This window comes from Macrobrachium rosenbergii, chromosome 53 (genome assembly GCF_040412425.1).
Source record: "Macrobrachium rosenbergii isolate ZJJX-2024 chromosome 53, ASM4041242v1, whole genome shotgun sequence".
Taxonomy (NCBI): Eukaryota; Metazoa; Arthropoda; class Malacostraca; order Decapoda; family Palaemonidae; genus Macrobrachium; species Macrobrachium rosenbergii.
In genome coordinates this window covers 6157960-6177823 of record NC_089793.1, presented here as the reverse complement: position 1 = coordinate 6177823, position 19864 = coordinate 6157960, and the positions used below count along the sequence as shown (strand labels likewise).

The 19864-nt window shown below is 33.1% G+C and overlaps 1 long non-coding RNA gene across 1 annotated transcript in view; it reads right to left on the bottom strand.

The window, feature by feature from the left end:
* The window catches only part of LOC136834238 (uncharacterized), a 236465-nt gene extending 216829 nt beyond the window's left edge, over positions 1 to 19636 (bottom strand). The window contains exon 1 of the long non-coding RNA XR_010851699.1: positions 19545 to 19636. This is a non-coding gene — a long non-coding RNA (uncharacterized lncRNA). The remainder of the gene's footprint in view (positions 1 to 19544) is intronic.
* Between the last annotated feature and the right edge of the window lie 228 nt (positions 19637 to 19864).

Here is a 19864-nt window from a genome sequence, read left to right as displayed (position 1 = left end):
GCTGTAACGGAAACTGACAGTAGAAGGTTGAAAGGTGTAACAGGAGAAAAACCTCAGAGCAGTTGCACTACGAATCAATTGTTAGGAGAGGGTGGAAAGCCAGATGGAAGAAAGAGAATATGAAAGGAGGTGCAGTAAAAGGAACCGAGGGTTGCAGCTAGGGGTCAAGCACGCTGCAAGAACCTTAAGTAATGCCTACAGTGCACCGCATGAGAATGCACTGGCAACTACCCCCCTACGAGGACTAAGAAAAATGAGGTCTTCCATTTCTCTGTGATTTAAAAAAATCATCCACTAATTTCACAGCTAAAAAAAAAACAAACGATCCTTAAATATCACTAAGGAAAAATAAAAAACCTAAAATACAATCTATTTTATTTCATAACTAAAAAAGTTCCTCTAACTAAGAACAAAAATACAATCTATTTATTTCGTAAATAAAAAACCAAGTAATGTGCGTAACTAAAAATACAGTTTATTTTATTTTGTAACAAGAAAAAATGACATCGTATTAAGTGACTAAATCCTTCCTATTCCGTAACTAAAATGTAATCTATTTATTTCATAACTAAAAAATAAACCATCACTGTTGCGTGACTAAAAATACAATTATATCATTCCGTAAAAAAAATCCTCTTACGTAACCTATTTAATATATTAAAAAAAAAAAACGAAAAACATTCATACGAACACCAGCTAAAAAAAAAAAAAATACACATCAGCGACGAGAAAAAACACACATTAGTCATTTCTTGCTTCCGTGGAAGAGGAGGTCGGTCGGGAGCGCCCATAAATATTTTACAAGGAAATGACAAGGTGGCAAGTGGGGGAATTAGTTTTGAGATTTTTCATTTTAACATATATACATAATATATATAATTTATATAATATATATATATATATATATATATATATATATATATATATATATATATAGTCGACTTTTCTTTATTATCTTAAGGTCCTTTTTATTTTCAATTTTAAGAAGAAGAAGGTGAAAGTAGGTGGTAATAATAATAATAATAATAATAATAATAATAATAATAATAATAATATGGAAAACTTGTTGAAAAAAGGTAATTATAATTACTTCTTTTTTAATGAGAAGACTGATGGATAAGGCTTAATGTTACTATTGCATTATAGTAATTTTCATCATAACTAGGACTAACAATATGACTATTAGGACTAATAATATATATATATATATAATATATATATATATATATGAGAGGGGGAGAGAGAGAGAGAGAGAGAAAGGGAAGCTATAGATAAAATAAGTGTACAAGAATATGGTATTATTAAACAAAAAGTGAAAAAATCATACATCACAGCTTACTACTTCCATTGACTAAATTCCCTAAAAAAAAGACTATTTGAAAATTTATTCTATAAATAAAAGAGACTCCTCAAAAACAGCAAATGAAAGGCGCTTTATGGCGCAAAGAGGAAGCTATAGATAAAATAAATTGTACAAGAATATGGTATTATTAAACAAAGTAGAAAAAATCCTTTATCACAGCTTACTACTTCATTATTAAATTCCTAAAAAAGACTATTTGAAAGAAAATTTATTCTATAAATAAAGAGACTCCTCAAAAACAACAAATGGCTGCTTTATGGCATAAAGGCTCATTTACAAAATGGAAATAAATTATATACACGTTATAATTCCTTGCAATAGAGTTCATGCCTAATACCTAAAGTATATTTCACCTTTATGTCAATGGAAAAAATATTTTTTTGTCATAATTCTTCTGATACAAACATGGTCTTTTTACGGGGTGACCAGCCATGTTGAAGCTGATATATCGATCTAAAATCAAGCATTCCATGTTTTGTTTTTGAACTCTCTAGCCTCATCACCTGCCTCCCCGCCTTGCCTGCCAGCATTCGTATTGCTTGTTTTTCCAACAACTGATGGTCACCGTTGTGACGCAGATCAACAAAATTTAATTTTTATATTCACTTTTTAGTTTTATGTAAAAGAAAACTATTGTGCCGGCTTTGTCTGTCCGTCCGCACTTCATTCTGCCCGCCCTCAGATCTTAAAAGCTACTGAGGCCAGTCATCAAACATGCCAACTTGCAGCCCTCTAGCCTCAGTAGTTTCTTTTATTTTAATTAAGGTTAAAGGTAACCATAATCGTGCTTCTGGCAACGATATAGGCCAGGCCACAAGAGAGAGAGAGAGACCGTGAAACCTACGTATTTGACTGATCAGGGTAATCTCAATGTGTTTACAACAATGTTAAACTCTTTATCAAAATTCCAACTGTTACGAAGTTCCAAGTGCATAACAATCTTCAAAAAAAAACAAAGCAAACTCAAAATTCTTCACCTCAAAATCTTGGTACTTTTAAGGATTTGGTATGAGATGAAATCGTTGGGAGAAATTTTATCTTGAGCAACAATAAAATAGAGGATTAGAAGTGCTAGTGAAGGACATTTTAACATAAATATGTGTAACCATGAAATGCATAAATCTTAGTTCCAATAATCGGTGTTTTATCCAAAAATTATATATATATGTGTGTGTGTGTGTATGTATGTATGGATGTATGTATGTATGTATGTATGTATGTATGTATGTATGTATGTATGTATGTATGTATGTAAAAAGCTTTACCATAACAATCAAATTCAAAACGCTGAGACTCAATTTAAGACAACTCATCTTAAATAAAAACGAAATAAATAAATAAACAAAATTTAGTCCAAATAATGGGCGTTTTATCTAAAAAAAAAATGCTTAATTTTAATTTTACAGGAGTAAGCTATGCCATAACAATCAAATTCAAAACGCTGAGCCTCAATGAAAGACAACTGATCTAAAGTAACAACGAAATACCTAAATAAATCCAAATAAAAAAACATTCATATTCAACAAGAACGAAAAGAGACGAGAGGAGAGAGTATTGGGTAACGTGTTACAAACAAGTTTTCTATGATGGCTGACGGTCGCGTTTTCTATGGTTGGTTGTCACCGAGTAAACACAAGTCTCTCTATGGCATCTGCTTTATCAAAGCGGTCCACGTTTTTGCCAAGCTTTATTTCGCTAATGGCTGGTTGATTATCGCGAATTTGGCAAACAGCTGGCTGATTGGTTGTTTTGAAAGGTTGTGAGAATGGTATTTAATGGTTATTTTGCTAGACAGTGGGCAAATAGGTGAGGTAAACGTAACTGTTCGCGTGCAACAGTGTCATATAGACAGACCTAAGACAACGGTAACTTTTATAAAGTGTATTAGAATGTATAAAAGCCTAAGAAGTAAATAAGATGCATAAATTAATAGTGCATACATACATATATATATATATATGATATATGTATATATATATATATATATATGTATATTATATGTGTGTATATATATACTATAAAACTGTATTTATACATGGTGTATATAAATAAGTTACAATGATGTTCCATTGTTTAAAAATTATATAAAAAAATATTCCAACGAATCGCCTAGACATGACGAGATAAATACAGCAAAGTCTGATAAACTGATCATTTATAATCACCATCACCTACTGAAGGAAACTATTAATTTAGCGAGCGAGTATAGAATTTATGACAAAGGCCAAGCGCTGGTACCTGTGAGGTCATTCAGCGCTGAAAGGGAAACTGACAGTGAGAAGGTTTGAAAGGTGTAACAGGGGGACAACCTCGCAGCTGCACTATGAAACAACTGTTAGAGAGGGTGGAAAGTCAGATGGAAGAGAGAGAATATGAACGGAGGTGCAGTTAAGGGAATGAAAGAGGTTGCAGCTAGGGGCCGAAGGGACACTGCAAAGACCCTTAAGTAATGCCTACAGTGCACCAAGCGAGGTGCGCTGAGGGCGCTACCCCCCCTACGGGAACTATTAATTTCGGTTATCAACATTCAACGTTAAACTATTTTACTTCCCAACGTCTCTTAATTAACACATTTTCGAATATTTATGACCAAATAAAAATAATTCGTGTGACTGGGAAACCAAATATGATATCCAAGAGAACATAGAAATTGATTTCTTCTTATATGTATATTGCGAATGAAGTTGAGAGAGAGAGAGAGAGAGAGAGAGAGAGAGAGAGAGAGAGAGAGAGAAATACTATCGCGAAGGAATATTAGTTATAAATCTCATTTCCATCTGAGAGAGAGAGAGAGAGAGAGAGAGAGAGAGAGAGAGAGAGAGAGAGAGAGAGAGAGAGAGAGAGAGAGAACACATTATCACTTCCTAATATTCAAAATATTTTTGAGATATCTTATTTCCACTTGAATTCAGCAATCCCTGTGTTAAAATATCAGACCCCGATAACAGCCATCAGCAAAGGAAGACATATAAAGTTGTTCCTCAGGCTTCATCGAACCCAGTTTACATGAGGCTTAAATAAATGTCATCTTCCTTCAATAACCGTTATTGCGCATGCGGGCTCCTGTTCATTGTAAAGGAATGTGAGTATGTATAAGCATATATATGTATATATATATATATATTAATAATCACAATGAATCCCTTTTTTATATCAGTTAAATCACAGGTGATAAAGTAACATATTCTTTGTACGTCCTAACGGGTTTCGAATTTATTTTATAAGCCACTGACGTCAATGGCTTAGAAAAACAATCGAAACCGGTCAGAACCTACAGCCATGGGGTATGTTATCTCTTCATCTGTGGTTTAACTGACATATATATATATATATATATATATATATATATATATATATATATATATATAATATATATATATATATATATATATATATATATATATATATATAATATATATATATATATATATATATATATATATATATAAAAATATATATATATGAGTGTATATATGCATGTGTATATATTATATATACTGTATATATATGCTTGTGCGTGAGTGTGCTTTTATACAAGCAAAGATTCTGCATAATGTAATCACTTGACACAAAGGACACCCTCTGCAGGAAACACCTTTCCCTTCACTGGCCCCTCCAGCCTAATCTTGAAAGCTGCCTGAAACCATCCCATTCACCTCACCAAGAAGATAAATAAATAAATAAATAAATAAATAAATAAATAAATAAATAAATAAATAAATAAGAATAAAAAAAAAACACTCCCTTTTGACCTCAAAAGCCAACCGCTTCGCCCAATCGTGCAACCCAACATCCAGCACCTCCTCTGACAGGGGCGACTGACGTGTTAATTCGGGTTGTTTATGCAAACATCAACACAACCCCATTTGCATGATTCGGTTGCGGAGGGAATCTGGGTATTAGAGCGGAACACCCCACTTTTCCCTTTTCACTTACGGTTGCATGTTTTTTTTTTTTTTTTTAACAAGATGCGCTATGTTTTTTTTAAGTATTTGCGTAAGTTGATGTTTCAGAGTATGTCTGAAATACTGTAATGTATAATTCAACACAGTTTAAGAGCAGATCAAAAAGTGTTAGGGCAGTGATTTGATTTCATAATAATTGTAAAAAAAAATATGAGGTAGTTGTTTTTCTTTAAAACATGCGTAAGTTGAAGGCGTTTCAGAGTATGCTTGGAAATACGGTAATGCCTCAGTCACAGTTTTAAGCGCAGGCTGGTAAGTTTCAGGACAGTACTGAAATTTCATAACAACTGTAAAAAATTAAAATGGGGTATCTTTGTTTTTTTTTTAAATACTTGCGTAAGTTGAAGGCGTTACGGAGCATATTTGAAAATACAGTAATCTATGAGTTACAGTTTAAGGTGACATTGACATGATTTGGGAGAGTGCTTGTGTTCATAATAATAGTTGAAAAAAAATATGGGGTATCTTTTTTTCTTTTTTTTTTCTTTAAATACATGCGCAACTTGGTAGTGTTTTAGAATATACTAATGAATACTGCAATGTATAAGTAACAGTTCAAGCGGAGATTAACAAGTTATAGGAGAGTAGTTACATTTCCTAATAACTGCAAAAAAAAAAAAAAAAAAAAAAAAATGGGATGGGGCGATGGGGGGGCGGGCACCAAGGAGCCATTACTAAAATAAAAAAAACTTGGCTTGAACAACAAATATATAAATAAACAAATAAATAACTGAAAACACACCAGAGTGTACTTTTAAATAAAGACTTCAACCCAAGACTGCCAAAGACTATGGCATGCCAAGTTATTGCCCACACTATGGGTTGAGAAAATTGATTACATGGTCACCACCCGGCGTAAGGTAAATAAATGTGTCACCCGAGGTGACTCAACAGCCACAACTAGAAGCAGATATAATCCTATCAATTAAGAAATACTTGAAGGAGAGCCACCCACACGCTAACATAGACAAGATGTTTTGATTTAAAAGTTTTCTCTAGACAAAGAACTGTTTGTCTTGGGAAGCAAATAAATTCTCAATAAATCCTCCCAAAGATTTATTAAGGAAAAATTAAACCTCAATACAGGATATCCTACTCCAGAGGAATCCTATTTTGAAGGAAATCCTGGAGAGGATCCTTGAAGGATGGAAAGCACTGTTTTAGTTAGTTTCTCATATCCTATCCTCCCTATTGTGGAGAAACACTGGCGATATTTATTTTCAATCTTTATTGTCTTTTTTTTTTTAGAAATGATTCCCAGTAATTAAGGTTTTTATGAAAGCTCATCGAGAACTGGGTAATTTGGAAGAGGCTTCGTTTTCCTCTACGAGTTTATCTCATTTCTTTTGTATCTTGGTAACTTTGCTAATTGAGTTGGTTTGAATCCATTCCTGTTTCCGACATTTTATTCTCTGTCTCTCCCCGTATATATATATAGATATATATATATATATATATATATATATATATATATATATATATATATATATATATATATATATATATATTTATATATGTATGTATATATACATATATATATTATTTATTTATATATATTATATATAAATATATATTATATATATAAATATATTATTTATATATATATATTTCATTATTTATATATATAAATATATATATATATATATATATATATATATATATATATATATATATATGTGTGTATGTGTGTGTGTGTGTGTGTGTATATTATATTCCTCTCTATTGTAAACTTGAATTAACCCTAAACTTTAGTACTTTATTCTCTCTCTCTCTCTCTCTCTCTCTCTCTCTCTCTCTCTCTGTGTAGGGCAGACTCGTATCATAACGGTGATAGCATAATATTTCAAAATCGATAACAAAAACATCACCGACTCAACAACAGAAACAAAATAAATTTTCTTTCACAAAAAAAAAAAACTGGTTTCCAAAACTGTCCTTCGAACAATGGAACCAACCGAAGGAAAAAAAAAAATCCTTGATAAAAGCATCAGCTAATAAAGTGAAGGGGAAATGGGCTCGCCCCAAAAAATCCTGAGCATCCGAGGAGGAGGAGGAGGCGGAGGAGGAGGAGGAGGAGGAGAAGGATATCCTCCTCGAGGGGATTCCTACTTGAAGGAAATCCTTAAGAGCATCCGGGCAGGACGCAAGGCGCTGTTTCAATTAGCGTGTCTCGTTGTTTTCTTCTCAGCGGCCGCCTTCTTTAGAGGGAGAAAATGGCAATTCTCCTATTTCATTTTTCTTTGTGCTTAGAAAATCGTTGTTAGTAATTAGGACTTTATGACGTGAATTGGGAAGTTGGGAAATATCTCATTTTCATTTTCTACCTCACATGTTTCTTGGGAAATATCTCATTTCCATTTTTCATCTCTTACTTGTTTCTTGGGAAATATCTACTTTTCATTTGCGTGCTCCTTGGAATATATCTCATTTAAATTTTATATCCTACGTTTCTTGGGAAATGTCTGATTCCTATTTATACCTCACATGGTTCTTGGGAAATGTCTGATTCCTATTTATACCTCACATGGTTCTTGGGAAATGTCTGATTCCTATTTATACCTCACATGTTTCTTGAGAAATATCTCACTTTCATTTTAAGCCCCACATGTTTTTTGACAAATATCTCATTTTCATTTTATATCTCACATGTTTCTTGGGGAATATCTCATTTTCATTCTATACCTTACAAGTTTCTGTACCTTATAAGTTTCAGATGTGCCCTATAAAATATATTAATTCTCGCTATAGTTATCGAGATCACTGTCATCAAATATAGTTAAATGTAAATGGAGATTTCTCTCTCTCTCTCTCTCTCTCTCTCTCTCTCTCTCTCTCCCTTCCATAAAGCTATTTACAATTCACCACTATTTCTGTCCTTTATGCTGTCATTCTGTCTCTCATAAACTAGTTCATTACATCCTCTCTCTCTCTCTCTCTCTCTCTCTCTCTCTCTCTCTCTCTCTCTCTCTCTCTCTCTCTCTCTCGTAAAGCCATTTATAATTCACTTATAATTCTGTGCTTTATTTTGATATTCTGTCTCATCAAAAAATCATTACATCTGTGTGCCTTATCTCTCTCTCTCTCTCTCTCTCTCTCTCTCTCTCTCTCTCTCTCTCACATAAAAAGCGCGTACGCGTTCGCATCAAACTCAAAATTATCACATTCCCATCTCCTCTATATCGTAAAACTTGCAATTCATCAATATCAACTTTTATTTGTCTTTTATCATCTGTCAACTCATCACTTTTATTCCATACTCTCTCTCTCTCTCTCTCTCTCTCTCTCTTACAAGACTTGAATTTCAGCAATGTCTGTATTTCATACTTATCAGTCACATGAATCCAAATAAATACATCACATTATCATATTATGTTTATTAATTCAATGGCGGTCTTTCTTTCATGACTCGTAGGTTATCACATCTCTCTCTCTCTCTCTCTCTCTCTCTCTCTCTCTCTCTCTCTCTCTCTCTCTCTCTCTCTCTCTCTCTTACAAGACTTGAAAATGAACAATTAGTCTAAAATATATTTCCTCATTCCCTGTAACATGAAATCAGATAAATACACCCCATTCTTTCGCTCAGTTATTCAGTTTTCAGTCTCTCTCTCTCTCTCTCTCTCTCTCTCTTTTACAAGACTTGAAAATGAAAAATTAGTCTAAAATATATTTCCTCATTCCCTGTCACATTAAACCAGATAAATACATCCCATTCTTTCTCTCAGTTATTCGGTTTTCAGTCTCTCTCTCTCTCTCTCTCTCTCTCTCTCTCTCTCTCTCTCTCTCTCTCTCTCTCTCTCTCTCTCTCTCTCTCTCTGTCTCACGAGGCTCGTCTAAAAAAGGAAAGGTCGCCATCGGAATGCAAGCGTCGAACGTTGCTTTTCTAGTTATTTATTTTTGTATTTTTTTAGTCGGGAATTTTTAGGACAACAAAATATCTTGAATTCGTTCGCTGCTTCCATTTCCGTTCTCTTTCTTTTTGTGCCAAATACTTCGCGTCACATTCCCACCAAATTGGTATCAAGTGAGAGAGAGAGAGAGAGAGTAGAGAGAGAGAGAGAGAGAGAGAGAGAGAGAGAGAGAGAGAGAGAGAGAGAGAGAAAGACAGTCTTTTGGGTTCACGAGAGAGACAGACAGACAGACAGACAAACAGAGATTACTTTGGCAAGACAGTCTTTATATGAGAGAGAGAGAGAGAGAGAGAGAGAGAGAGAGAGAGAGAGAGAGAGATTACTTTATGAGACAGTTCTGGGTTCAGAGACAGACAGAGAGACAGAGGACAGAGAGAGAGAGAGAGAGAGAGAGAGAGGAGAGAGAGAGAGGGTTACTTAAGAGACAGTCTTTATAATCACGAGACAGACAGACAGACAGACAGAAGAGAGAGAGAGAGAGAGAAGAGAGAGAGAGAGAGAGAGAAGAGAGAGAGATTAATACAACAGTCTTTACGTGGGTTCACAAAGAGAGAGAGAGAGAGAGAGAGAGAGAGAGAGAGAGAGAGAAGTTAATACACTTAAAAGATGAATTGTCTCGATGCAATCCACGTCCGTTAGAAAAATCTTTTGTGGTTTAATTGCATTTTTATTGCCATTGTCATTGTTATTGTTGTTGTTGTTGTTGTTTGTTGTTGTTGGAAATACTGTTGTGGGTCGAATTCAACAACGGAAAAATTTCGCGGCTTCAATAATAAAACGCTTTTTAATTTCTTCGTATTTTCTTACTTTCTCCACATCCAATAGTTCGATTGATTTCTTCATGTTAAATATAGTGCAGTGATTAATAACTTGATAATATATCTATAATTAATAACCGAATGGTTAATTACGCTAATTATCCTTTATCATTATCATCATCTTACATTTAGAGCAGGTATGATCAGAGTAACCGAATGGTTATTAATAATTCAATGTTTTATCATTTTACTTTCACATGGTGATGGTGAAATTTCCTTTATAGTTTTATTCGTTGTGGATTGTTACTTAGTCGATTTCCTCTCTAGGTGGATTTATAAAGAGAGAGAGAGAGAGAGAGAGAGAGAGAGAGAGAGAGAGAGAGAGAGAGAGTGGTTTCCAAGAACACTCTTGGTCCTGCCCCTAATGAAGAGGTTTGGCAAGATTAACTGCAATGATTTTGGGCGTTCTTGAAATTTCAAAGTCACGGGACTTCCATGAACAACAAAATACTTTAACAGAGGTCGAAGCGACGCACAGAGTGTAATTCTGTTATTGATTATTATTAGAGAGCTTGAAGGAACCACCGAGTTTAAACTCTGAACTCTCAGAGAGCTGGCTTATGTATTTTAAGGATGTGGTTATATACAAAAAAATTATTATGATATGTGTTTACATATTTACTGTATACAGTATAAGCCTATATATATAAATTTTATTTTTAGTATAATTATACATATATATAAATATATATATACACCGATGGTACTGTGATTAATGTGTGAGTATATACATACACACAATATAATATATATATATATATATATATATATATATATATATATATATATATATACATATATATATATATATATATATATATGTGTGTGTGTGTGTATGTGTATATGTATATGTGTGTGTACTGAAGGTAATATTGATTATATCACATTATTTGTGGCCTAAAGATAAGAAGTAAAAACTTCATAAGTAAAGTTAATAACATACTATATATATATATATATATATATATATATATATATATATATATATATATATATATATATATATATATATATTATGTGTGTATATGTATATTTGCCAAAGTCCGAAAGAATACTGAACACATTTCAAATTTTTTCTTATCCTGACCTCAATTTCACCAAACTAACGGCTGCGTAAAACACCAATTATTCCTACCGAACGGGCAAATTCCCTTTAACCAACGCACCAGAAAGCGAGGCAGCCAAAGAAGGTGATTAAACAGGGTACAGAAAAATTCGCCAAGTTGAGGTTTTAGCTTCTAATGAAATTCAAGTTTTCCTGCTCAGATTCCATTTGCTAATCCAGTGGTGGACTCTCTGCCCCTCCTGCTCCCATCCACACCCTCCCCACCCCCTACCTAAATAGATAGCTAGATAGAATATAGGATTAAGGCCAAAGGCTGCTGGACCTATGAGGTCATTCACGGCTGAAACGGAATTGCCGGTAAGAAGGAGTTTGATAGGTGCAACGGGAGGAAAATGCAGTTGCACTATGAAACAATTGCTAGAGAGGGTTGAGAAAGAAAGATGGCAGAAAGAGAATATGAACGGAGGTGCAGTAAAGGGAATGGAAGAGGTTGCAGCTATGTGGCCGAAGAGACGCTGTAGAGACCCCTAAGTAATGCCTACAGTACACTGCGTGAGGTGCACTGACGGCACTGCGCCCCTACGGAGTCTTCCCCTAAAGTCCATCCTCTTCCCATTATTATACTTCGACCTAATTCAATTTGGTTCAATCGATTCCAAGAAATTCATTGTATGTGGTTTCAATTTTTTTTAGGTTCATTTATAAGGTAAATCAATGGGTTATATAGTATTAAACTCGTAAAAAAATCAATGGGTTTTTATCTATCTTTAACTTGTAAAAAATTTTTTCGAGTTGTGCATCGTCAATTCCCGAGGGTGCTCTGAGGATTTTATTCATACGTGCTTTTGTGTTTTTTGAATGGCAATGCCAGGCATACTGCAGTGTGAAGTATTTTGTGCATGGGTCTGCGTTATCATGATTGCGTCATTGTTTCCCAGGAGATGCTTGTTTAATGTATGGCTGAATGGGGGACCGCCTAATAAATAAATAAATAAGTAAGTAAATATAAGTATATATGTATATGTATTTTTTAGTAATAATAATAATAATAATAATAATATTATTATTATTATTGTTGTTATTATTATTATTATTATTATTATTATTATTATTATTATTATTATTATTATTATTGAAAGACAGACAGCCACGACCAATCATGAACACAGTCATCAAGGACATAACTACATATAAAACGTGAATCCACGTTTCATTTAAAAATAAACCTGCTTCATTAAATATCTCCATTAAGATTTTTGTTTTACTCTTAATGGCACGAGCTTACTTCTTTCTATCCAGAACGTTTTATGATGAATGTAAAAAAATACTAATTTTAAAAATTTTGCCTAATATCCTAATGGGCGGAAATAATCTTTATGTTGTATCTAAAAATAAATGTAATTTTCACTTTACAGTTAATACATCCCATTACATCGTTGCTGCTATATTTTCAATTTTTCTCCAGTATTCATAACACTAATTCTTCGTCTTTTTCTCAAATTTCAGGTAAGTAGTTGGGCTGTTCACGAATGACGTATGTTTACACAACTTCAAATCGATAACGAGCAGATGAACGTCAGTCATCTCATCTCATCAACCCGTCTTCAGGAAGGCCTATTTCACCTGTTGGTCGGTCTAACAGTTTTCTGAATTAACTTAATCTTCTATGTCATATTTCATTTTCAACAGACACCTGCAATTTCTTCCTGCATGTGTCTTAAGGTTTCACAAATATTCAGTTCTTGGAGCAACTTATTAATCGTTCAGTGATTAATTTCTATTAAAGCACCGTCAGTGATCAAGATCAACCACTGAAAACGAACTTTTAAAGTCGAATTTAAGACTGTCACTCATTATAATCACTTACGATTATCCACTGAACGAGCATAATTCAGGACTGTTACTGATTATAATCTGCACAAGCCTAGTTTAGTACTGTCTCTGATTATGATCACTTAAGATTATCCAGTGAACAAGTCTAATTCAATACTGTTATTGATCATAATCACGTAAGATTATCCAGCGAACAAGCCTAATTCAGTACAGTTATTATTGAGCATAATCACAATCATAATCACAAAAGATTATCCAATGAACAAGGCAAATTCAAAACTGTTATTGATCATAATCACAATCATAATCACAAAAGATTATCCACGGAACAAGCCTAATTCAGCACTGTTATTGACCATAATCACGTAAGATTCTCTACTGAACACATGGGAGTTTTAACTCCACACCGTCAGCGATTATCATAATTCGATCATTCTCTGTACTTCGCGCATAATGGCGGTGACTCGTGACTCGCCCTCCAATCTCCTGCAAAATAACCTCAGGTCATAATTTGTGCCGGGCATGTAACTAACGCAGTTGCACTCATGCGGGCAACGTCGTATTTCACGCAAATTGTCGGACAATTTCCCCAGAGGGACGGACCGCTGCTCGCGAGGAAGTTATGATAAAGAGTGGATATTTAAAGTTAAAGGTCTGGGATTTAAAAGGTGCGAATTCTCGGGGGTACCAGGTCAGGGGATTCGTCTCTGTTTACACGTGCTGTTTTGCTCATGTAGTTTAGTATGTGTTTTCGTTTGTCATTATATATATATATATATATATATATATATATATATATATATATATATATATATAATTATATACAGTATATATATATATATATATATATATATATATATATATAGTATATATATATATATATATATATATATATATATATATATGTATGTGTGTGTGTGTGTGTGTGTGTAAATTAATTTTTGTCCTCATAAACGCATGACTTCTATTTACATTTACAAATATTAAGTCACAAACGTCGCTTAAGATCCTTTTAACGGTATGGAACAGCTTCTAAAAAACTTCCCGAAAAGAAAATTTCCCTGATTCATATCTCTTAGAATTCAAAGCCACTGACCAGACAGCAGCATTTCCCCATTACGATTCACCAAAGCAGGACTTTCCTCTCCTTTTATCTGTCAATATAATCTCCTTTTATAAAGTCAGAAAGTGTGTATTTTATATCTTGTACGGGAAAATAATTTTGCCCTTACTCGCCTCTCTCTGGAGATAAGCAGCGAATTCGCGAATGTTTCAGTGACGTCACGTGGTACACAGTGCATTTAGACAATGACGTCATGTGGTGCACGAGTGTAACGGAGAGGCGTTTTAACTAAGTGGTGCTTTGGATTTATTTACATTAACTTCCAAAGTATTTTCATGCGGGCATTCGTGCATATTTTTTATACAAAGGGCATTTTTTGCGAAGCTGTGCAGCTCTCTCTCTCTCTCTATATATATAAATACACACATATATATATATATATATATATATATATAGATATATATATATATATATATATATATATATATATATATATATATATATATATATATATATATTATAAATATATGCATATATATACATATCTATATGTTATTATATATATATATATATATATATATATATATATATATATATATATATATATATATTATATATATATGTGTGTGTGTGTGTTGTGTGCGTGTGTGTGTTTGTGTTTGTTTGCACTCGCTTCCTTTTCATCAGCTCAAAAAAAAACAATTCCACTGTCGTATCACCCCAGGTAAATTCAGCACGAATTACCCTGCCACTTCAGTATCCTGGGAAAAATCTAATCCAGGTAATAGCTTCTATTTCCCTCTGTTTAATGGGGGAAAAATTCTCTTGGCAATAGACGGAAATTAGTTTACGGGTCCACTGCACAGGACAGAACGCGTACTGAACACGGCAGGTGGATGAAGAGTCATTTTTTCAATGACCAAGTCATTTTTTTAGGAAAACATTGTTTTTTTAATGAAATGTGTGGTATTTTAATCGTAAGAAATACTTAATACTTGGCATAAAATAGTTATTTATTCTCTGCCCTATATCTAGCTATCTGTCTAAATGGATTTTCCAGAAAGCTGTCTATGTGAATAGTTTTTCAACAAAGGACCGTTTCTATTATAAGTGATAAATGAGGTTTCAATGAAGTTCGAAAAAAAGGATGATTCATATTATAAGTGATAAATGAGGTTTCAGTGAAGTCTGGAAAAAAGGATAATTCTCATTATGTGATAAATGAGGTTTCAGTGAAGTTTAAAAAAAAAGGATGATTCTCATTATAAGTGATAAATGAGGTTTCATTGAAGTTTGAAAAAAGGATGATTCTTATTATAAATGATAAATAAGGATTCAGTGAAGTTTGAAAAAAAGGATGATTCTCATTATAAATGTTAAATGAGGTTTCAGTGAAGTTTGAAAAAAGGATGATTCTCATTATAAGTGATAAATGAGGTTTCAGTTTTGAAAAAAGGATGATTCTCATTATAAATGATAAACGAGGTTTCAGTGAAGTTTGAAAAAAGGGATATTCTCATTATAAGTGATAAATGAGGTTTCATTGAAGTTTGAAAAAAAGCTGATTCTTATTATAAATGATAAATGAGGTTTCAGTGACGTTTGAAAAAAAAGGATGATTCTCATTATAAGTGATAAATGAGGTTTCAGTGAAGTTTGAAAAAAAAGATGATTCTCATTATAAATGATGAATGAGGTTTCAGTGAAGCTTGAAAAAAAGGATGATTCTCATTATAAGTGATAAATGAGGTTTCAGTGAAGTTTGAAAAAAAGGATGATTCTCATTATAAATGATAAATGAGGTTTCAGTGAAGTTTGAAAAAAAAGGATGAATCTCATTATAAACGATGAGTGAGTTTATGTGAAGTTTGAGGTATTTTCTCATTAAGAAGCACTTACAAAAGAACAGATTTTCTTACTCCGTATCTCATCTATCTATGTATCTACCTACCTACCTATCTATCTATCTATCTATCATCTATCTATCTATATAAACGGATTGCCCAATTAGAACTCTTTAATTTATAAATAATCCTAGAAATGGGGATAACAATATTCATTTTCTTAAGCTGAACATTTTTAAATATAAAATGAGAAAGCACGAAACAATGCACTGTATACAATGTCATTATATTTTTTTACTATGAAAACGAGACATCGCCCTAATGAGGAACCACACTATATATATATATATATATATATATATATATATATATATATATATATATATATATATATATATATATATATATATTTATATATATATATATATATATATATATATATATAAATATATATATATATATATATATATATATATATATACTGTATATATATAAGTATATATACATAATATATATATATATATATATATATATATATATATATATATATATATATATATATATATATATAAACAAAGTTAACGCTCAATACGTACACAATAAGTACTATCACACTTTATTACGTTGGTCACCGTCAGCGAATGATTTCACTGAACAAGACTGAATGAACTGGAAATTATAGCCACTAGGTGTTCAGTGGGGATGATAACTGGAATATTTATTTCATCCCCTGTTTCAGCAAGGAATTTAAAATGCATATAAAAAGCGCTGCAAGAGACACTTATGTATTTCAGGTTTTAGTCAAAATTTATAGTATATATATACATATATATATGTATATATATGTATATTCCATATACCACACAGCACGAAAAAAAGGCTTACGTAAAAAGGAACATACAAACAAGCATGAAAGAAAAAGAAACGAAAAAGGAAGAAAATAAAAACAAAAAACAACCGTGTAAATCAAAGAGCGATGAGAAATATCCACGAAAAAAAAAATAATACGGCACTGCCAACAGAACTATACCCGTATACAAAACCCAACGACACTGTTCCCAGAGCTGACAAACGACCTGGACAGAGAGTGGAAACAAAGGGGCTATGGCAATAAAAAAAAAAGGGGGTAGACAAATAAAACAATATAAGCCAAAAAAAAACAAGAAACGGACAATTTCACCAGTCCGTTCTATTTTGCTTGTTGGCGGAGGGATGACATTCTCTATACATATAGCTGTCGTCATCACAGATACTACAGTATATCAAAATGTTTTTATTTATATTAATCATTTTACCTACTCCAACCATAATGCTCGTTGGATTGGTTTGAGATCACTAATGTGAGTGGGCACTGCCTGGATAGGTGACCATCCATATGCACTGAATTCTGGGCATCTAGGGGCAAAGAATGGGGGAGGGGGGGATTGTGTACATGTTTTTAATCAAGAAGTTGGACAGCCAAGTAAGCAAACGCTAAGAGGAAAGGATGAGAAGGAAAACACTGGAAGAGTTGCAGTTGTAAAATAAAGGACCTGAAGTACCATCTACAGTGGGAAGTGCATGGCCAACTGTTAGCTGTTGCTCTCTTTCACTTTCATTTGGAGAAATATAGAATGGAAGCTATTTGTACTTTTGGAATGAAATGGAATGAAGATAAAAATATATATATATATATATATATATATATATATATATATATATATATATAGATATAGATATATTTATTTATATTTACTCTTATATACGTGAATATATACATATTTGTATATACTATATGTATATTATACTGTATATATATATATATATATATATATATATATATATATATATATATATATATATATATACAAACTTCTTGTGTGTTTTTATTACAAAATGATTAAAACAACGTTTTTGCTTTAAGATGGTTGAAAGAATTGAAAGAACATGCAGGCAACCGTTCTATTAGGCACGGATAAAGTGATTGATTGTGTCACCTCTAAACACTGACGTCAAAAAAATAACTATGGTCACAACCCAACAACAAGTTATAAATATGAACTTTAACTGCGAGTCAACAGACTTAGTTAAAGACTTCGACCACTGGAAAACGTATGAAAAAGCGGAAAGCTAAAAACGTTCGGCATATAAACGTAAGTGAAATCTCGCCAAAGAGCTTTTTAATCCACCGATATGATACGGGGGGAAAAATAGGGCAGAGTTTGACCTTTGGTTAAATATGGAAAGTAAAACAAAGGACAGAAATAGACATAAAGCGAGGGGGCCAAATGGGAAGCAATTAGCGGAAGACTTGCAAATGCATTTTGTATGGCAGACGTCATAAAAACACATACGCAATCACACGCACATATATATATATATATAGTATACGAAGATATGTATGTATGTATGTATATATATGTATATATACATACATATAATATATGTGTATGTATGTACATATACATATAGATACATGTATATATATTAAAGTTAAAGTTTAAGTCCTCCTGGGCCTTTGTAGGCTCATGGGGCAGGCACTGATCTCTTGTTTCTTAGGACCGACAGCCATTAGATATATACATATATATAAAATGATTTTATGACAACAATTTGAGACCCAATAAAACAGCAAACAAAATAAAATAACGTTCAAGAAGAATGGAATAATTAGTGATAAAGCAAAAATCAAAGCAAGAAAAAGGGAAAATAGATAACAACCATGTTATGAAATTTAAATGTTACAATATAATAAGAATAAATAAAACATAAAAAACTAACTAAAAACAAATTTAAGACTGACATCACACACTGGCTGTCTTACCGACCGGCTAACCTAGCGTCGCAAAAGCAAAGGTCATCACCACCCCAGAGAAAAAGAGATAAACAAACAAAAACAGACATAAACCGCGCAGGCGGTTCCAAACTGAGAAGTATCATCGTGCAATCAACGGGTTTTAGAGGTATTTAAAAACAGGGTTTTTTTTTTCAAGATTCACTCCGTCCTAGTTCCGGTGATTCTATCCAGATTAATCGCAGTGTTTTACCCGTTTTTCACGATCGTAATAAAACTCGATCGGGTGATTAAAATAAAGCGCGATAAATGATTGAATTGAATCGAATTGAATATAGAATTTAGGCCAAATGGTCAAGCAATGGGACCTGTGAGGTCATTCAGCGCTGAAAGGGAAATTGACAGTAAAAATGGTTGAAAAGTGTCACAGGAAAACCTCGCAGTTGCACTATGAATCAATTGTTAGAAGAGGGTTGAGGAAAGTAAGACGGAAGAAAGCGAATATGAAAGGAGGTACGGTAAAAGGAACGAAAGGGGTTTAGCTAGGAGCCGAAGGCACGCTGCAAAGAACCTTAAGTAATGCCTACAGTGCACCGCATGAAGTGCACTGACGGTACTACCTTCCCTACGGAGGCGCGTTAAATGATGACCCCCATATTCCAGATTTTATCGCCCTTTCACCGTCTGCCGCTACTTTTTTTTTTTTTTTATCGCTTATTTTCCGTCTACCTCGTCAACTTTATAGTCTCAATTTTCGAACGATTAACAGATAATTTTCGATTTTCGTTAGAGTGATTTGTCAAAAAATACTTCGGCACGGTTTTCCGAAATTCCGGCAACCGGTCTCCAAAATCCCGCGAATAAGTGAAAAATGCCCAGAATAACACCAAAGAGAAAATAGAATAACTCACTTGTCAGCAACGCTGAACCTGAATCCTGCGCTGATCCGCCGACAGCTGACCAATGAAGTTATATCACTTTCTCACACAATGCACCTGTAGGATAGAAAAATGAACGAATTAGTACTACTAAGAATAGAATATATTAATAATAACAGTAATGACAAGTATACCTAAAAACAGGTGTCTACTCTCCCAGTCTTTATCAACTCCACAACCGTTCAAGTAGGCCTAGACCCATAGGCCTAGAGAAGCCGTGACGAAAGAACTCATCACTGTAAATAGCAGCTGAGGCCCCAGTTGCCTTCCACAACAGAGCCCCACTAATGATG